Consider the following 18,694-nt stretch of genomic DNA (forward strand, 5'->3'; position numbering starts at 1 on the left):
CAGTTCACGGTATCAGCAGTGTTTCCAATTAAAACTTCTACTTCAGATCTTAGTCCTTACGTCGCACGTATATTTTAAGCTTAGTGTTCATTATTCATTAAGACAGCAAGTTGCTAACTACTATCGAAACTTCCTCTACAGAAACCACTAACCGGAAAGTGTTTACAGCTTTCAAATAATTATCTACTAAAGCGAAATACACTGATTTAGTGAAATTCAAAATGCCATTTTATTTATATCGTTTTAGGATCAATTAATATACAAATCTACGTGAACAACAGTAGTACAGTTATTACCCAAAGCACGTAAAGAATTATTTTCACGATCGCAATACTATATTAGTACATACGCAATTAATAATAAAAATTCTCTATTCTAAATTCTAAACTAAATCCTAAATTATAATTTCAATAGTTCCATTAATTTGATTGATGTACAAATTGCAAGAAAGGTGGAGTTTAAATCAGACGCCAAAATACGTAGTACATCATAAAAGAATGGATTCTATACTTTAAACAAGAATTATTATGTTGTAATAATTCTACAACCTGTCACGTGTATGAAAAAACGATTTTTTAAAGTTAACATTCATATTGATTATATTCATAAGTATCGGAAACATTTGCGTCATGGACAAATCTATGTACGGAAAGGTACTCACTAGCACAATCACTTTTTTAGATTGTTTCATATATAACATATACGCAGATCATAAGGAGAATCTTTTATTCGTGCATCAAATAATATTTGTAACATTCAACATCCATCAAATTGACGTGTTTTGTAAACCTAGTGATAAATAGATACATATACTTTTGTATATATTAATCTACGTTGTTCACTACCCCAAATAAAAAATATTAAGATACTGTGTCTTAAAGCTATTAATTTAAACATTATTTCAAGTTAAAATTTCTTCATCTATTTCTGCGCATCACTGCGTTGCAAAACTCGAATTAGTTATTATTTATAAGAACGTAAGATTTAATTTAAAAAATGAGACGTCCTTGATAACAGTACATAACGAATTTATTTAAAATACAACGTATAAGTTTCAGCCACAACTACAAAGTATACTATACTATAAAACCTACGTTAACATAAATACATATTACATCCCAACCATTCAATTGGATGTTTTCGATTTAAAGGTACATCTAGAAAGTAGATGAATCAACTAGAAAAGCTAAATCGAAAATGTAGAATAACATTTGTTTATACGAGAATTAATTTCGAAATAAACTAATGTTGAAGATTCATCAAATATGCATACCTTTACATACAACTTATGTCTACGTGTAATAGATATTACTGCAGTGTCATTCATTTCTTAAATTTCAGTTCGAATTGTTTCGATTTTCTTTTAACACCGTAAAAATTACTGGAAATGATGTTTTGCAGCAAATTTTCTACTTTCGAATGGTCGAATTCACAAAGATGTTCCTCTTTCAGCTTATGATAAATGACAAAGATCGATAACCTCAATGAAAAACAGCAGTAATACATGACATTGCTCATATAAATACAAGTGCAATAACAATTGGTCTGTAGTATATTCAAAAGCATGTATAATTTTAATTTACTCAAAAATAAAGCCTCGCTCGAAAAAATGTCACTTTATACTTTCCACTTACATCTCCAGCTGCAGATTTGTACATACATTCATTTTCTTTCGTATTGTACGACAAAATCGGAAATACCCTGTATATAACAGCCTCGATTCGATGAAACACTCTTCTCAATCGGAATTCAAAAAAATACGAGCGTACGCTGCCCGGAAACACGTAAAAGAACACGGTAAACAAAAGTCAGTTCCACGATCGAGGACTCTGACTTTCAGGAACAAGGCTGCTCGATTCGTCCGCCCGTGTACCGGGCTCCTCCCCTCTGACGTGGACATATGGTATTCCACTTTTCATAGCACCATACCCGCGAGAAACAGAAGGAGACAACCTACAGGAAGAAATCGGAATATCGGAGCAAGAGGGAGGAGGGACAGGAAAGGGGACACGACGATCGCGGATGGAAGATCGAAAGCTTTAAACCTAAAGCCCCCTACACACGTTGAAACATGTTCCGAAACATGCAATCGACTTCTAGGTTTCATAAAGCCTGCATCAGCATCAGGTTTCAATGCGTGTCGCATCAAACTTAATGCTAAACTACCAGACTTCTTTTTACAATTACTAAAAAGATAACAGATGTTTCTCTGGATTTACAAAACTGAATTGTAAATTCATTGAAGTCTCGATAGATGCACTCTTAGAGTTTCTATAGAGAAATCTCGAAAAGTCAATTTAATTGCTCGGTAGTTTTAGTATTAAACTGCAATAGGTATTATTATAAATGACAGAAGATATGGTAACTATTTAAAAAAAAACGAGAATTACAGACTGGAAAGGTATGAATAAAAAATGGTTAACATTTTGACTGGCACGTCATACGAATTCGGGTGACACCACTTTTTACGTGAACTTCAAACATCAACTTAACACTAATTAATTAATTAATACAAGAAAAATAGTTCTGCTTTATTAAGAAATCTGTTTCGACTATATATGAGTTTTGACTAGTATTTATTTGGCAGTGAAAATGTCAATTCAGTGAAATCGGTGTTTCAATGTTACGCTATTGAAGGAGATGAAGATTATTTTTGTTAACTATTGAATAAAATACGCCCAAGGATTAGAAAACCTGAACCAACATTCTTGGTTGTTATATATGTTACATATTAGGTTATCCTCCAACTTTCTTTCACTGTCTGCCTGCAATATTCAATTTAGCAGAAGTTTTAAAAAGATTACATTATGTGGCTTCAGTAGAGATGGAAGAAGATAACAGATCATAGTGGATCGTACGTAATTTAATGACGTAATAGAAAAGAAAACGTTATGCATCATTGTGTATAAAAAATACGAAGGAAAGTTTTGGCACAAACCTTTGCACTCGAGAAGCAATTCTCACTCGCTCTTCGATTCAACACAGCAATATTATAAGACTAAAAATTCAATACTAAATATTAAATAAGTTATCAGCACATAAAACATGGAAACAAAACAATTCTGTCTCTTAATTTATGCAAGATTCTTCTTTATGTAAGTTCCAAATAGTATTGTCAATATTTTGTCAGAAAATAGTGAATGTTTAAAATGAAAAATATTGTCGAGGGTATTGTCAAGGTTAACGCTAAACGTACAGTCACTTTAAATACACTTATTCCTACTGTAACCGGTCAAATGATTAGTCATAAAACAAAGATAAGTAAATTAAATAACAAATTTTTCTTGGTGGAAAGAGAAACAAAAGGAAAAACAAAAATTGAAAAACTAATTAATTGGATATTATAGAGATTGATAGAAAATTGAATGAACGAAAGAAACTGCAGAATTTTTAATTAAATTTGAAAACCGGTCATTTGACTGGTCGCACTAGAACCTATATTTAGTGTTAAGTACATACGTGTATCGATTCTGAGTTATATCGGTTTCGGTTCTAGTTATTCAGAACCGATATTTATCGATTCTATATCGGTTCTATTACTTTTTGGCTCTGTATTTGGATTCTGCATTCCCTTTAGAACCGATAAATAATAATAATAGTTATAGAACTGATACAGAGCCAATGTAATATCGATTCTGAAGAACCGGAATCGCAACCGATATACTTAATAAAGTTATGACTTTATTAACTGTTAACAAAAACCAAAACCGGTCGCAATACGTTTAGTGTCAACACTAGAACTTTTTCGCAATTATTGATTCGCAAATATTCGCATCGAATATTCGAAATATTCGATGTGGAAAATAAACAGTTTCGCTTGAATACTACAATGAATATCTGAAGAATCTGAAAATAATGTATTGTTACAATTTTTATAGGGATTACATTTTTTAAATTCCTTTATAGAAATTTCAAGAGTGCATCTATCGATACTTTAATTGATTTGTAATTCAGTTCGCGTATTGCTAAATCAATTTCTTTAATAACTTCTCAGAGAAACGTCAGTTGTCTGTTTAATAATTGCCAAATGAAGAAACAAGGAATGGGTGATTTTGAACCGTCTAATAGTTTTAGTGTCAAATGCTCGGTAGTTCTAGTGTGTAAGGCGCTTAAATGGCAAAGAAGGATGAGAAGATCGGTCAACGCTGAATGACGAAGGGCGATATGATAACACGGGGCGGGATAGGAGAGTCCCTGAGAAAGATTAATATCTCTATCAGAGAAGTTCAGCAGAGCGGGCCATTTATCTACCGACGAGCTTGCAACACGGGCCGCTTGGAATTTTTCTTCTCCTTTTTCCCTCTCGTCCTTCTTGTTCTTTCTTCGGTCACTTTCTCAACAAATCTTACAGGAAGTTCGTCCTTTGAAGGAGTTTACTTAACCGGCCACCCTCCGGATCGGTAGAAAAGCAGATCTATGTGCAGAGATACAAAAAGAAGGGAGAAAAGGGAAAATGAACCCCCGTGTCCAGGCTCGTGATTCGCGGACCGGATTCGACCGGCGAAATTCGATTTGACGCCGGGCACAGTTTGGAAACGCCGGGGCGGAGATTCCTAATGAATTTCGAGTGATCCTGTCCCACCCTGTGCTGTGGACACTTGAGAGAACAGATTCTCGCGGAATACTTTATTACATTCGCTGCGTAACGAAGATTTATTAGATCGGCTCGAACGGCGACGCACAGCTAATTGCGAGGTACAGTGATGTATAAGAAGCGATCGAGTTGATTTTTGAGATGTTTCATTCGAAGCGACTCGTGCTTTGACGGATGAGGTGCTTTATTTGAAAAATTGAGTGAGTTAATATTCTTCTTTAAAAAAGGGCATATTGCGAAGTGCCTGTTTGCCCATTTGTACTCACTGTAGATTTTCAAATCGTTAATTTTTATAAACTGTATTTTTCTTTTTAAACTTTTCTTTTTTTTTTTTAGAACTACTGACAATTATATCTAATAACTTATCATAATATATAAAGTTTTATCATATTTAAATCGGAAAATCTCGTAAAATATTCTGAAACTCTTTTCTGTTGATCGAAGTCTAAATTAACTTTTCTCGTTTTTAATGGGATAATTTTATGTTTGCATAGTACAAGAAAATTCATACTTTTACGTTCTTAATACATATACCTACTTAAGTAGATATTCACCATAATTATCTATCTTACTGTAACGTATTAAATGTTTACTAACTTTCATTACTTAATGAATTTTAGTTTGGCAAGGAAAATGTCGAGAATTGAAATAGCAAAGACGATCTCTGAACTGTAATTTTAGATGGCACCCATAAGGCATAATCCTACACACTGACTATTAGTAACAACTAGCAGGGCCGATTATGCGTAATCAGAGTGAGTAAATTAAACTCTATCTCTATCTTGACTAGCCTTTGTAATCCAAGCAGTCCACGATTATGTCGCGACACACGCAATGTCCGACACAGTACATTCACAAACGGTGCTACACCCCGTTGAGATAGTCGGAAATGCAAAACATCGGCAGTAAATTGTATCGCGTGAATTCACTTCAATTTTCAACTAATAACCAAGACTCGGTGAAATTTAAATAAAATATACGACTCGTCTCACGTGATGAATGTATGTACATAATAATTCTAAGAAGGAGCAATGCAATAATAAGTCTCTTTTTCATGTTGACAAGTAATAAGATAAAAAGTACATATTAATTTGAGAACTACCAGTAATTATATAGAAGTCATTACTATCATAATAATATAAACAAAATGCTGCGTATAATTAAAAAAGATCTTTTCTGAACAACTTCTTGTAAATGAAAATAGAAACGATCAAAATAAAAGTAAAAGAATTCTTGAAAATTCTTAGAAGTTAAATAATACTGTTTCCATATGATTATGCTATTATAAATAAATTAAATGTAAATAAGATTTTAACAATTATCGATCGTTTCCCTTTGTAAAAGCAACCTAATTTCTTCAAGTAATTAACAACTAAAGTAAGTAATAAAAAGAAATCATCTTCTATCACTATAAGGAGTAATATTTCTCAATGAAATTAAAAACATAATATTGATATTGCTTGATTAATAAAGAAATAGATATCACTCTTAAAAATCTTGATATACCAATTTACGCCAAATACATAAATATTTACCTTAGCGAATAATACTTATGGCTAAACGTTTGCACTTTTTATTATAAATGAATATTCACATCATCAGTAGCAGTTTACTAAATCGCGACGTCAAGCTTAATATACAAACATATATAAATGATCCTCACAAGTATGAAATGTAGTTTTTAGAGGATCAATCATTAATAACTCTAAACGATACTTAAGACCACCAACGAAGAATTCTTCTCTCGTACGATTTAATAGGGAGGTCGCACAAACCAAGCTCGTTCACTCCTTGTATGACGTGAAAAATTCTTTACTTCGACTGCAGATATACAGTTTTTATTCTCGATAATTTTTCATCAATTTAAAAGAACTTTATTAGTTTTTATTGGACATTATTTTCTGAATTTGAACATTGTTTCATTTATTATTGAATTATTATAATTGTTAGTTCACAAATATTTACACAAAATTAAAATTTGCATTGAATGGTATTATTAATAATAAATAAATATTAAATTAAAAATTTGATTAATTTCGATGCATATAATAAATTTTAATGTATTATATGCTTATTTAGTTTTAGATTTAAATATAGAAGTTATTAGATATTTATTAATTTAAAAAGATAGTGAACAATTCGTATTTCAGTTTGCCTCGTCGTCAGTATATTGATTTTAGTTTAATTGATTTAATACATACAAAAGTTGTAAATGAGGAATTCGGAGTGATAAGAATAATGTAAGTTTACATTATAGAAAATTCCCCACTTAATTGCATGTAAAAGTACTCTATATCTTAAAATTGTATTATATATTAATATTTTCCACATTATTTTATAATACACCCTAATGAACGCATCTTATCTGATGTACTTTTAGAACTTTATGGTTTAAGTTTCTCACTTCGCCTTTATTTCTTATGTCTCTTTAACTTTCCTTGCCTTTCCGCTTTTTCCATTAAACTTTCTCTTACTGATAATGTAATTTATGTTGCTTCTTCACTTTCTATTTCCTTATCCTCTTCTTTTTATTACAAAATTATTCTTTTTTCTTTATCTTTGACTTTCATAATACCCAACAAGATACCTACTTATACCGTAAAAATACAGAAAGTAAACAAATTAAATTAAAACAAATATGTAAATGCATTACAGTGTAAATCCCTATACTAATTTTGCATCTTTATTCTCTTAAATAAAGTAACACATTAATAGGTAATTAGTTCTAAACATATACTTTTGATACAGTTACCTGAAATTAAAAATTAAAAAAAATATTGCACTATTGTAAGCCATCGAATCTCTTCACAGAAATTATGTAAATTTTTAATCCAGTACTTTCAGGATAAATATGAAGCATTATTGAAACTAATACTAATCATAATTACATAGCTAATATAGCTTCATTTTACATGAATAAAATGTTCGATCTCTTTTCAAGTAATAAGAAAAAAAATCCAAATCGCTGATAGTATTTGCGATATCCCTGTTCGCTATTAATTCCAACTTCCCCTGATCTCACTTGGACAATTCAACCGTGTCAACGATCTGGACACGTAAAACGCACTTCCCTCTCGTGAGTACATTTCTCAGGTGAGATAGTGCCGAAGTGCACGGTGTGCTACACAGTATCCGAACCGTGTACATTTGTACGGATGTCTTTATCGCTTTATGAGCCCCATAAAGTGCTCTTGTCGGTCGCGCCGACCTTGTATCTCCGTTGTGAAGTGCCGACCGTGAAAAGGGAGCAAGAAGGGAATAGCATTTAGTCATTGTTTATACGTCTTATTACGTACATTCGTATCGTCCATTTCGACTTTAAATACGTGTACGTACAGTACGTGGAACGCGTGACGATCAGCAAGAAAAAAATAGAATGATGGTGATTTATGAACGTGTGCGCGGAGAAAGGTTCGATAACGAAAGCGATTTCGGTTGATTTCAGCACTCCAGCTTTCTTGGCGAGTTCTCGGGGGAGAATACTATTAACGGTAGACTGAGTATGACCGATTGTATTAGACCTGTCAATCGATAACATAATTCCTTATCTATAACATTTTGTGAAAATGTGTTATGAATGATGGAAATTATGATTTTCATGAAAATCTTGTAGTATCACGGATAGAAAACGTTTATTTAACACTAAATGTTAATATCGCTACCGATCAGATGATCGGTTTTAAGATTTTATTGAAAATTCTGCGTTTTCTGTCGTTCACTTAACTTGGATATGAAAGTGAAATTGTCCGTAATAAACTAATATAAACAAAAGACGAACTGAATACAAGTTAGACCAGTACACAGAAGGGGAATTTCACACGAAATTAGTAAACGTGAAACCCTTTAACGCGAAATATTTTGATCACTTTATAGGAATAGTAATAATGTATATACAACAAGTGTAAAAGTCCATTAATTGTGTGGTTAAACTCGAAAATAAATAATATACATACGTGGGTTGCTGAAAAAATTTCGGGAAAGCATGAGAAACGTTACAAATAGGTTTAAACTATTAGTTTCATTGTTTTTCAAAATATTTTCCTTCGACATTAATACATTTTCCACTGTGTTGTGCCAGCACTTTCTGAGCTTAAAACTATGAACCTTTACGAAAATAACATAAACAATTGAACTTCGAGTTCCCGAAACTTTTGCAGCAGTACGTAATAAAGAAGGAAAAGTTAAATGGGGGTTCTACTGCATTTATTTGGTCATGTAATATAAAACGCCCGATTCTGCGGAAAAAAGGAAACCTTATTTGATGTTCTAAAAAATGTTTATTCAATCGAAATATGCTTCATTCGATTTAATATACTTCTGCCAACGTGTTTTTAATGAATATATTCCTTTTTTGAACAATATGAATGTTTAGAATCGTTTTGATTTCGAGATTACTATGCGGCTCATTTTACAAAGAAATATCACCGAAACAAAATATTGCAAATCAGCACTACTCTTTCATTCACAATATTGTTCCAAAATGTTTTGTTTATATTTTCAACAGTTTGTATAGCATTATTTCCAAGTTTGAGTTCATATAGTAAAATTACGCGAACGTTGGTGGTATCCATGTTTTCAAAAAACGATGTAAGAAATAGTTATTATGCAGATTTCAGAAAAACTTTTTTCTCAAAAAGTTACACTGATAATCGAAGATGAAATTGTTTAAGAGGTTATATGAAAAACACAGGAATAGCAACAACAGGAATACAAACATTTATGAATAAGGAAAATCCATCATTTCATATTACAGTTATGGTAGGAATGGTTAATGGTTAGGAATAAGTACGCCTAACCCTCGATTTACACGGTAGATTGGTTCCTCGAAAATGCCGTGTAGATTGAAATCGTACAATTCGAGTTCACTCAGCGTAAAATATATTACAAGAAACTACCAATATCACTCTTTCTGCCTTATGAGGATTTCTTTTACGTACCATATAAATACATCTTCTTTCAATTCTTTTTCTTTCTACCTGTGTTTTGTTTTTAGCTTCCTTCTTACTAAAAATTCTTTAGAATAGTCTGTTCTGTTAATACTCATTTGGTGGTTGTAATATTGCAAGAAAGAATTAATGTACTTTTTGCATTTGTCTGACCTGACCGTGTCAAAGAGATATGCAAGTGCCGTATAAATGGAAGTTCTTCAGCGTTTCTTCAACCGTATTAAACCGAAGTCTTGTAATTCGAATGCCGTGTAAATCGAGGGTTAAGCGTATATACAAAGTGCCGGAATGGTTATCACTAGATTTATGGAATTAAATTATTTGGTAAATGTTTATGTCGATTTTGATTGGTGTAATTACGCGAATATGCTTCCTAATAATATATCTTTAAACATTTTATTTGCAAGATCTAAACGAACGAACATCACTCTTTCTAGGAAAATTAGAATAAACTGTCGAACAAATGTCTGTAAACCTAGTGTTAATATTAACATTGAACTCGTTAGACGGCAATTATCAAGCTCACAGAGACTTCCTGATCACTCTGTACATACATGGTCGAGTCTCACGTCAGTGTAACGACACGTAGGCATAATCGAAGATAGAAAACTAAAAATTGTTCGGTCATGAATATAACTCAGCTCCATTTTACCAGCTTGACCGGTCTAACGATGTTATTGACCATGTTCCCTCGCTATCGGCAATATAGATCGTTAGCACGACAGTTTCCGTGCACTCTCCATTATGCCGTTTAGGCGTTTAAGAACAATGCAGTCCGGAACAATGAATACAAGCACTGGGGATGCGGGTCGCGAAGATTGCTCACTGGATAAATCATCATAATCTTTAGCTATCTGTATCACAAATCTAAAATAAGGTTACCGTTATTCGTACTACATTGTATCCTGTCTTTGAATCATTCTTTATATTATTTAGTTATTGAGCCAATATTAGTAATAGCACTAGATTAAACGAGAAAATAATACGTTAATAAGGACACTGTTTTACTTTCGACAAACTGTAATGTGAATCACTGATAAAAGAGTTTTATTATTTATCCATAATGGTTTTATTATTTGTTATTAATACAGTTAGGTATTTTACAATGATGATCAGAAGAAAATTGTAAAAGCAAACGAATACTGTGATTATATAATACTATGAAGTAAAATAAACAATTTAATATAATTTTATTTAACAAAATAGAAATAATCTTTGGACATCCTTAAAAAAAACGAGACTTTTCGGTCAACCAAATATTGTTTAAATTTTTGTTAGCACGAGAAACTTGAAAAATATGCTTATCTAAAGTAGTCGAAAACTCTCGATGCAACTTTTAAACTACGTACAAGTTATCCTATTGAAAAGACATTTTCTTTGCTGATTGCGATAAACTAATTAAAACACTGACACAGTCAACGCTAGTCGCTCTTTCGTCAGTTTTTAATTAAATTTCGAACTCTTTTCTTACCGAAACAGCCCCAAAGTATTGCCGAACTGTCGCTGCATTTAATAGTTGATTGAATGTTAGACTTATTGAAACAGCCTGAAAAATTCATACCATACTTTTTTTCTTATCGATCGTTAATTCAGATTTTTATTTTAACCATATATCATCTTTATAAAATAATAACAGCTTGCTTGTGAATTACTTAGCGAATAATAACTATTTCTTCTAATTTTTATAGAGATTCTTTATTACTTCTTATATTCATTTTTCTACTTCGCGAATTATCATATTATTATCTATTTTTGAAGATTTCTTTAATCTACTAAGTAAAATTAAATTCGAAAGAGCATCATATTTTTGTGGTCATCTTACAAGAAAAACAAAATTCAAAGACAAAATAAATATTATATTAATTCTTTAAAATATTCTAGACCGCAACAATCAATTATTTTTAAATTGTACTTTGTAAATTACCTGTTTCCTTGAAAATACCAACTGATGTCATAGCAACTTAAAACACACACAAAGTTGCATGATCTCCTCTGTAATATTTCATGGTTGAATAAACGATAAGGTGATTCATTGATTACGTGCTGCGTATTATAAATTAACCTAGCAGACGCTGATTAGAAGCATTCCTTACACATTTGTTAAAACGTATTCCTTGATATTCATGAACTAGTAATCACTGGCATATGATAAAATTTTTCTTACGTAAGGATACAGTACCTATACATGACGCTAAGTAGATTAGCCAACGACTTCTACGTAAGTAACAAACCGATCGCAAAAAACAGAAGAAGAAGTAGTCCACCGAATGATCTATCTGAATTTTATATTAATACTAGAACAACCGAACGTTTAACATGATAAGTATGTAATCCTTATAAAAATTGTAACAATAGATTTTTTTTCGGTTTCTTGGAGTATTGATTGTATTATTGAAGTGAAAGTATTTATTTTTCAAATCATTTCAAATATTTAACGCTTTTAAAATATCAATAATTGCAAAATAAAGAAAACTGAAACCTGTTATTTTGACGGGTGTGGTTGTTCCAGTGTGAAAACCTAGTTTTACTTATGTTCGTGAATATATAAAATATACGTGTGTACATAAATATAATACATATATTGTACGTAAGTATTAAAAGTTTTTGATTTAATATGAGTGATTGTACGTGTTATATTTAAAAATAATGTTACAAAATGTTCTATTCGTTAAAACTCCGAAATAAATGTTAAATTCTTTTATTGTTTTTAATATACTTTCTTTAAATTGGTTATGGAGGAAAGACTTGAAAGTTACATGAACATTTATTTTGCTATGACTTTTTTTTATTTTAAGTGAATAAATCAAAGTATAACGTGTATTTAAATACGTGATTAACCTCACATTCCTCATAAAACATTGACGTATTTCCTGATTACTGCCTCGTTTAAAATGATAATAAAAACTGAGTTTATTTGGAACGTAGTTAACAAGTTCAGTTGATGTGAATATTTCAAGGTACATATAAGTACTTACTATTATCGCAAAGGAAATATTATGTACTAAATACAGTCTCAGAAAGGAACATCGTTCGTTAAAATGAGATGAAGAACTTTTTACAAATTTGGAGTACTGTTTCTTTTATATAAATTATAAAAACAATTTATCAAAATCAGCAAACTCTAAGTTTTATGACGTAGAGAAATAAATATTAAAATGGTTAAATAAATTTGTTTAATCGATTTTATTTATTTCTAAATGGAATAAATTTGATACACTGAGCATGCTCTTTTCTGACGAGATAAGATGAAAGTGAAAAAAGGAACGAAGGACGAACCGCAGTACCCCAGGAAAAAGCAAAAGCAAGGGTGGAAAGAAGTTACTCTCTGGCAATTATGCTACAGTCGAATGCCAGCACGTCCATCACTTCCAGTATGCTTAATGTGTGTACGTTAAATGCACCAAGCAAGCATGCTAGCCAAACTCGACTAACATTGAAGCTAGCGAATTAACGCTGATGCGTTAAATGTCTACAGTGAGTATCAGATCGGAAGATTCCGTAAACTGTCTCACCAAATGTACAAAATCCAAACCTATACTGTAACTTTTTACAATCACATCAAATTGCATAAATGAAATTTTAAAAAATAATTCTAAGAATTATTTAAATTTGCTGAGTCCTCTGACTAAAAGTCGTAATAATTACAAAACCTGTAGAAGAAACGTTTTATACAAAAGAAGAACGTAACATTCGCGTGATAAGGAAAAAAAACTCAAATTTTCCAAAAAAATTGTTGCAAAGTATTAAATGAAGAAACGTGTCGATTAATTCAAGGAATTCGAATACACTCACTATAAGAATCGATAGAATTATTATTTTCAACTGTAGTATGCCATTCAAATAACTGATACATTAATATTTTGTATGTAATAAGAAAACAAAGGTTTATTTATAATCAGGTTCACCTGAACAATACACATAAATTAGTGCATTAGAAACGAAAAATATTGCAAAATGAACGTGAATAAAGAAAAGTAATATACTTGACCTCATTGAGACTTGATGAGTTGTTTTAATTCTGAATCCTTTTTACACTCTAGGCATTTTGTACATATTGATAGCCTGTTAAAAATTTCTAATATTCTTAAGAACCACTTAAACGTGAAATAAAATTTATTACGCCACATCAGAATGATTATGTCTTATACAATACAATAGGACTTATACATTAATGATTCAACATCGGTAGCAGTTTTAAAGGAGAACGTTTATATTGTAATATTACAAACAATTAAAATATAAATGTTTAATATATACACACTTGTATAAAAAAGAATATTTAAAATACTTTCAATCTTTCGTTGAAAATACAGTAGCTTCAAAAATTATTTTTACATCCCAAGAAAAATTGTCAGTATCTTAAACTATTTGTGTGTTCTACTTATTATATGTTATAAAAAGTTTTTACTAAAGACACCTTCATAAAAGACAAATTCATAACAATAAAAATAAAGGCTTCCCGCTTTAAAATGAATGCAAGTGGATTCTTGTACGATTCTTTCTTACAAAATTATAAGAATTTACAGTACTGATAATTTTTCTTGGGATGTATGAATACTTTTTGTAGCCACTGTATCTAATATTTAAAAATCAAGCATCTTGTGATTTTTAATACCGATACATTTAAAGATGAACGGCACAACAATTAATAACTTTCAAAGTGAGAAGTAAGTGCGTTGAAGTTTAAGAAAAGCAAGGACTAAAAGAAACAAGATTACTTGCAGATATACTATTAAAGTATAGCAGAATCTCTATTATTTGCAGGTAGAAGTCATTATGACGTCTATTCAGATAATCGAATTTTTCAAATAACCGAATAACTGTTTTGCATGCTGGAAGATCGTTTGTTTTAAATAAATCTTTCATATTAATTTATAAAAGAAATTTGCATGCAATTATCCATTATTTTTGTTTCTCCATCTTTATCAGCTGTTATTTGAATAACTCTTTTCAATGCTGCTCCTTCGTCAGTCTATCTCAAAATTTTCAAAGAAATGAATCCTTCAAAATAAACAGAGTACCTATACTATAACATGCAAAACCCACTTCAAAAGTACACAGAAGACACAAAAATAATAAAAAGGGGATGAAATTGAAATTATTTTTAGATTCATTTCGTTTATCTTCTTTTCTTTCGTAATTTACTTCATCCTGGTTACAATACTGTTCCCTTATCGATAAATTTCATAATCTTTTAAATTCTCTTATTTAATGACCTCTTAAATATAGTCTTTCGTTTTACGATGTTCCTTATTTATGACATACACACTTGATTTACTACTTCCATGTTCGTCGGATGACTCATTTACAATTTTATCCCGCTCTAAACACTTCTAGAAAGAAAACATAGACGTAATGAAAACATTGTATGTAAATACATTATCCGGATAGTTGTCTCTTAACCGATGACCAACCATCAAATTTTCCTTTAATTGATCGTCCGATTAAACGGTATTCCCATACTTGAGGTTTTACTGTACATTGTGCAAGTACAACACATTTTTCGAACTCGAACGAGAGCAACAGAGACAAGGTCGAGTCAACATCATGTTTACGTTCAATGAACGTGCACAAACAAACGTGACCCGCATTTACGCCCTTGTATACTTCATAAATGAAAGGCATGCGCGACCATTCTAAAATTTGTGTGCTCAGTGTGCTCAGGTCAATTTAGAATACGCACGACTCCAATACAAATTAGAATCAAGCCACGATGAAAATTATCTAATAGTTTAATAGACAGTAAACTGTTCTATAGAGATTGAAAAAATATGTAATATTTAAAGAACAAAGAGGCAAAACAATATACAGAATTTGCGAGAAGAATGCCAGGTATAAATACATAAAATCATAATTGAAATGAGTAAGATTGAACAAAATTTTGTGGAATCACCTCACTAATTTAAGAAACCTTAATGTCTATTGACAAAGTCAATATGTATAACGAAAGTTCCACAGAGTTGTATATATACTGATAACGCTGTAAACTAAACAATAATAATCACAAATATAAACTATACTCAAATAAATAGAAAGTCTATATGAACACAAATTGTACTAATTAATTCTAACTTATAGAAGAATTTGATATTTTAAATTTATTTTTGTATTAAAAAATACTATAAATTCAGGGAATTTATAACTTAGATAATATACATATAATACTTTAGTTATAATAACAATAAAATAATTTTTACCAAATTTTTAAAATAGAGAAAGGTGTTGCCTACTGAACACAGTAGTTACAATACTACTTTATATCTTATTAAAAATATTATACCGACTGTTCAGATAACAGGGATTAAACAAAAAATGGCATTGTTATTAATTAGGATACATAAAACAAACCTAATGACTGGTGAAGAAATAAAAAGTAAAAAAAATTGTACAAAAATAAAGCATCTCCATTTCGAAATAAATAAAAGATAATACCTCTAAGTCCTTAGTTACTATTTCTTATTGAAATAATCTTCATTTACAGTCTCTGTTACAACATACGTATAATTAAATATGTATCGATTGGAAGGCAGCATACAAGTAAAACGTTACGTTGTATCACGTTAATTTAATTTACATATATTTACATATGTACTTATGCAGTCACAAAAATGAATATGTGAATGTGGTGTTAGCGGTGCAAAAAAAACTTGGATAACGTGCAATCACATCACCAAATTTGGTTAAATCAGCTGCAGCGGAGGTTTAATAAAGACGAAGATGTCAGGCGAAACGGTAATATCTTGATCGGTAAGCACAACATGCTCACTTTCCAGTTGGCGTATAAAGAAACAAACTCCTACCAAGGAACGATCATTTCACGTGCTATAAAACTGTGGAGTTAATTCGGCACGAAACTGGTATCGCGTTGCAAGACGTGTCCAAACGCCTTTCTTCACTTTTTCACTTAACTGAACTGACGATATTCAAGAACTCAGAAAAAGTCTCATATAAATGTTTTACGAAGGAATTTTGAATAATATCTCTTTTTGAAAAAATCATTGCAAACATTATTTTTCCGGAAGATCGGTAAATTAAATTTATTTAATTTTGAATATATATTTTTTACTGCTTTTAAATGAAATGCTTTTAAATGCTTTGGTTTCAAATTATATACTGCAACGTGTAAAGTATTAATTAATTACCAAAATTCACTAGGAAGCAAAAATATATTATATTAATGATTATAGGAGGCTAAACCAAATACTTTTAAGATATTCGGTTTCTTCATTTGTAAATCAATTTACCCTTCAAATAGACGTAAAAGTATTAGTATCTATTACTGTATACATCTATTGGTTTATTGAAATCCTAAATATCAACGAAGTTTTTCTTTGTATAATTATACTTTCAAGAAATCATGAATTATTTTTCATCTATTCACACAAAAACTAATGAGTTGAAAATCTTGATAACGATTAATCTACCAATCTGTATATACAAATGTTTCTTTATTTTTTGTTTAAAACCATACTTTTAAAACAATTATGAAAACAACTTTTAGTACTCTCATGTTATTGAACTATAATTTATGCGCATTATTACTAATTAGACGATCATCTAATTATAAGAAATTCTTCTAAAAATACAAAATCTACAAATGTATAATAGGAGGCAATGTTTAAAAACAAAGGAATTTTCGTACTTTTCTATGTGAGATCTCTTACAACAACCAATGTTATCCAATAATGCACGTTAATTGGAGCGTAACTCTATTTTTACCACTGTGAGTATTTAGATCGACTTCACAAGCAAATAGAAAACAATTTCTCGTTAGATCTGGTGAAACTCTGTTCCTTGAATATTAAATTGACAACATTTCTTTTAGTATTAAGAAAATACTATTCTTACATTCTGCATTAATTTTAAGTTACATACTTATTACAAGGTCAATATCAACGAATAACTTGATTAAAAACAAATTATAAACATACCATGATTAGTTTTAATAATCTAGTATCTTTTAATGTAAAATTTAAAAATTGCACAAAAAAAATAATTTTTCGGAAACCAAATAGATTTGCCATTTTCCATTACTATAAATCTTTTTATTGATTCTTTCCACGCATCGTAAACCATACAATAATATTAAAACAAGTACAGACAACGAATACGGTATGGAGCACCAAAATAAAAGGAGAAATGCTAAAATCCGTTAACAGTATCATTATTGTGACGAATGCAATATTACATGACATTTGTGTAACCGCGCCAGACGATATCACATGTCTTTAAAAAAGTAACTTTACCCCTGAATAAAGACTCAAAATATTCAATTCCTGTTCCTAAAACAAAAAGAAAAAACAAAAAATACTCTCTTCATAAGAAGCACGAAACATCAGATTGAGCAATCAAAAATTTATATTTGAAAAAATGTAAATTATAATATCTGAAAATGAAAAGGCACAACTTATAATGTTTTGATTTGGAAATACAAGATATTAATTGCAATTCACCTTACCTAATTAGAGCAACATCTAACGTTTTCGTATTGCACAAAGGTCCTCGTGTTGTTACCAGTTATCATTGATATGTGCCAATTTCCTAGTCACACACACACATACACACACACACACATGTACGCGCAGACGCACCTATTACGATATGTTTAATTTGCACTTTGGCGAGGATCCGTCGCGTGAAAAATCGTGGTGGCACTGTTAATAAGGACGGTTTGTGTTAAAAAAAAAATATAAATCGACGGAAATGTAGGGAAGCACGGAAGTGGCGAGCTGCAGGCTGTATGCCGAGCAGCCACCCTCACGGTAGGCGCGCGAGCCTACTACTGAGCCTACGAGCCTCGCTGGTCTGATTGTCAGCGACGCGCACCCGCACGTTCGCTCAGACCGAAACGTCCCTTATGTACATCTGACGCGATCTCCATCGATCTTTCACGAATTTCTAGGTAAAAAACGGAAGAGTTCTTCTAGAAAACAGTGTAAATACTAAAATTCGACAACTTTCTTTTCTTATTATACCGTAGTATACAATTTGAGCATATTTTCTTGTTTGCAAGTTGTATTTTTCAATCAGTAATACTAGCAATACTGAAAGATGACATCATTTTGATGGAATGACATCAGACGTTCTACGCAACTTTAGGCAACTTTCCTTTTCCTCCAGGAAAATTTAAAAATTGGCGCTTACTAGATTTTCT

General features: G+C 31.0%; 1 protein-coding gene across 2 annotated transcripts in view; it reads right to left on the minus strand.

The window, feature by feature from the left end:
• Nucleotides 1-18,347, minus strand: part of sick (sickie) — a 520,404-nt gene extending 502,057 nt beyond the window's left edge. The window contains exon 1 of one of the 2 annotated variants that reach the window (XM_031978463.2): nucleotides 17,999-18,347. The gene's annotated coding sequence lies outside the window, so the exon portion shown is untranslated. Of the gene's footprint in view, nucleotides 1-17,786; nucleotides 17,807-17,998 lie in introns of those variants that run through there. The other variant, XM_076372255.1, reaches the window with a different exon arrangement.
• Between the last annotated feature and the right edge of the window lie 347 nt (nucleotides 18,348-18,694).

This window comes from Nomia melanderi, chromosome 11, assembly GCF_051020985.1.
Source record: "Nomia melanderi isolate GNS246 chromosome 11, iyNomMela1, whole genome shotgun sequence".
NCBI lineage: Eukaryota > Metazoa > Arthropoda > Insecta > Hymenoptera > Halictidae > Nomia > Nomia melanderi.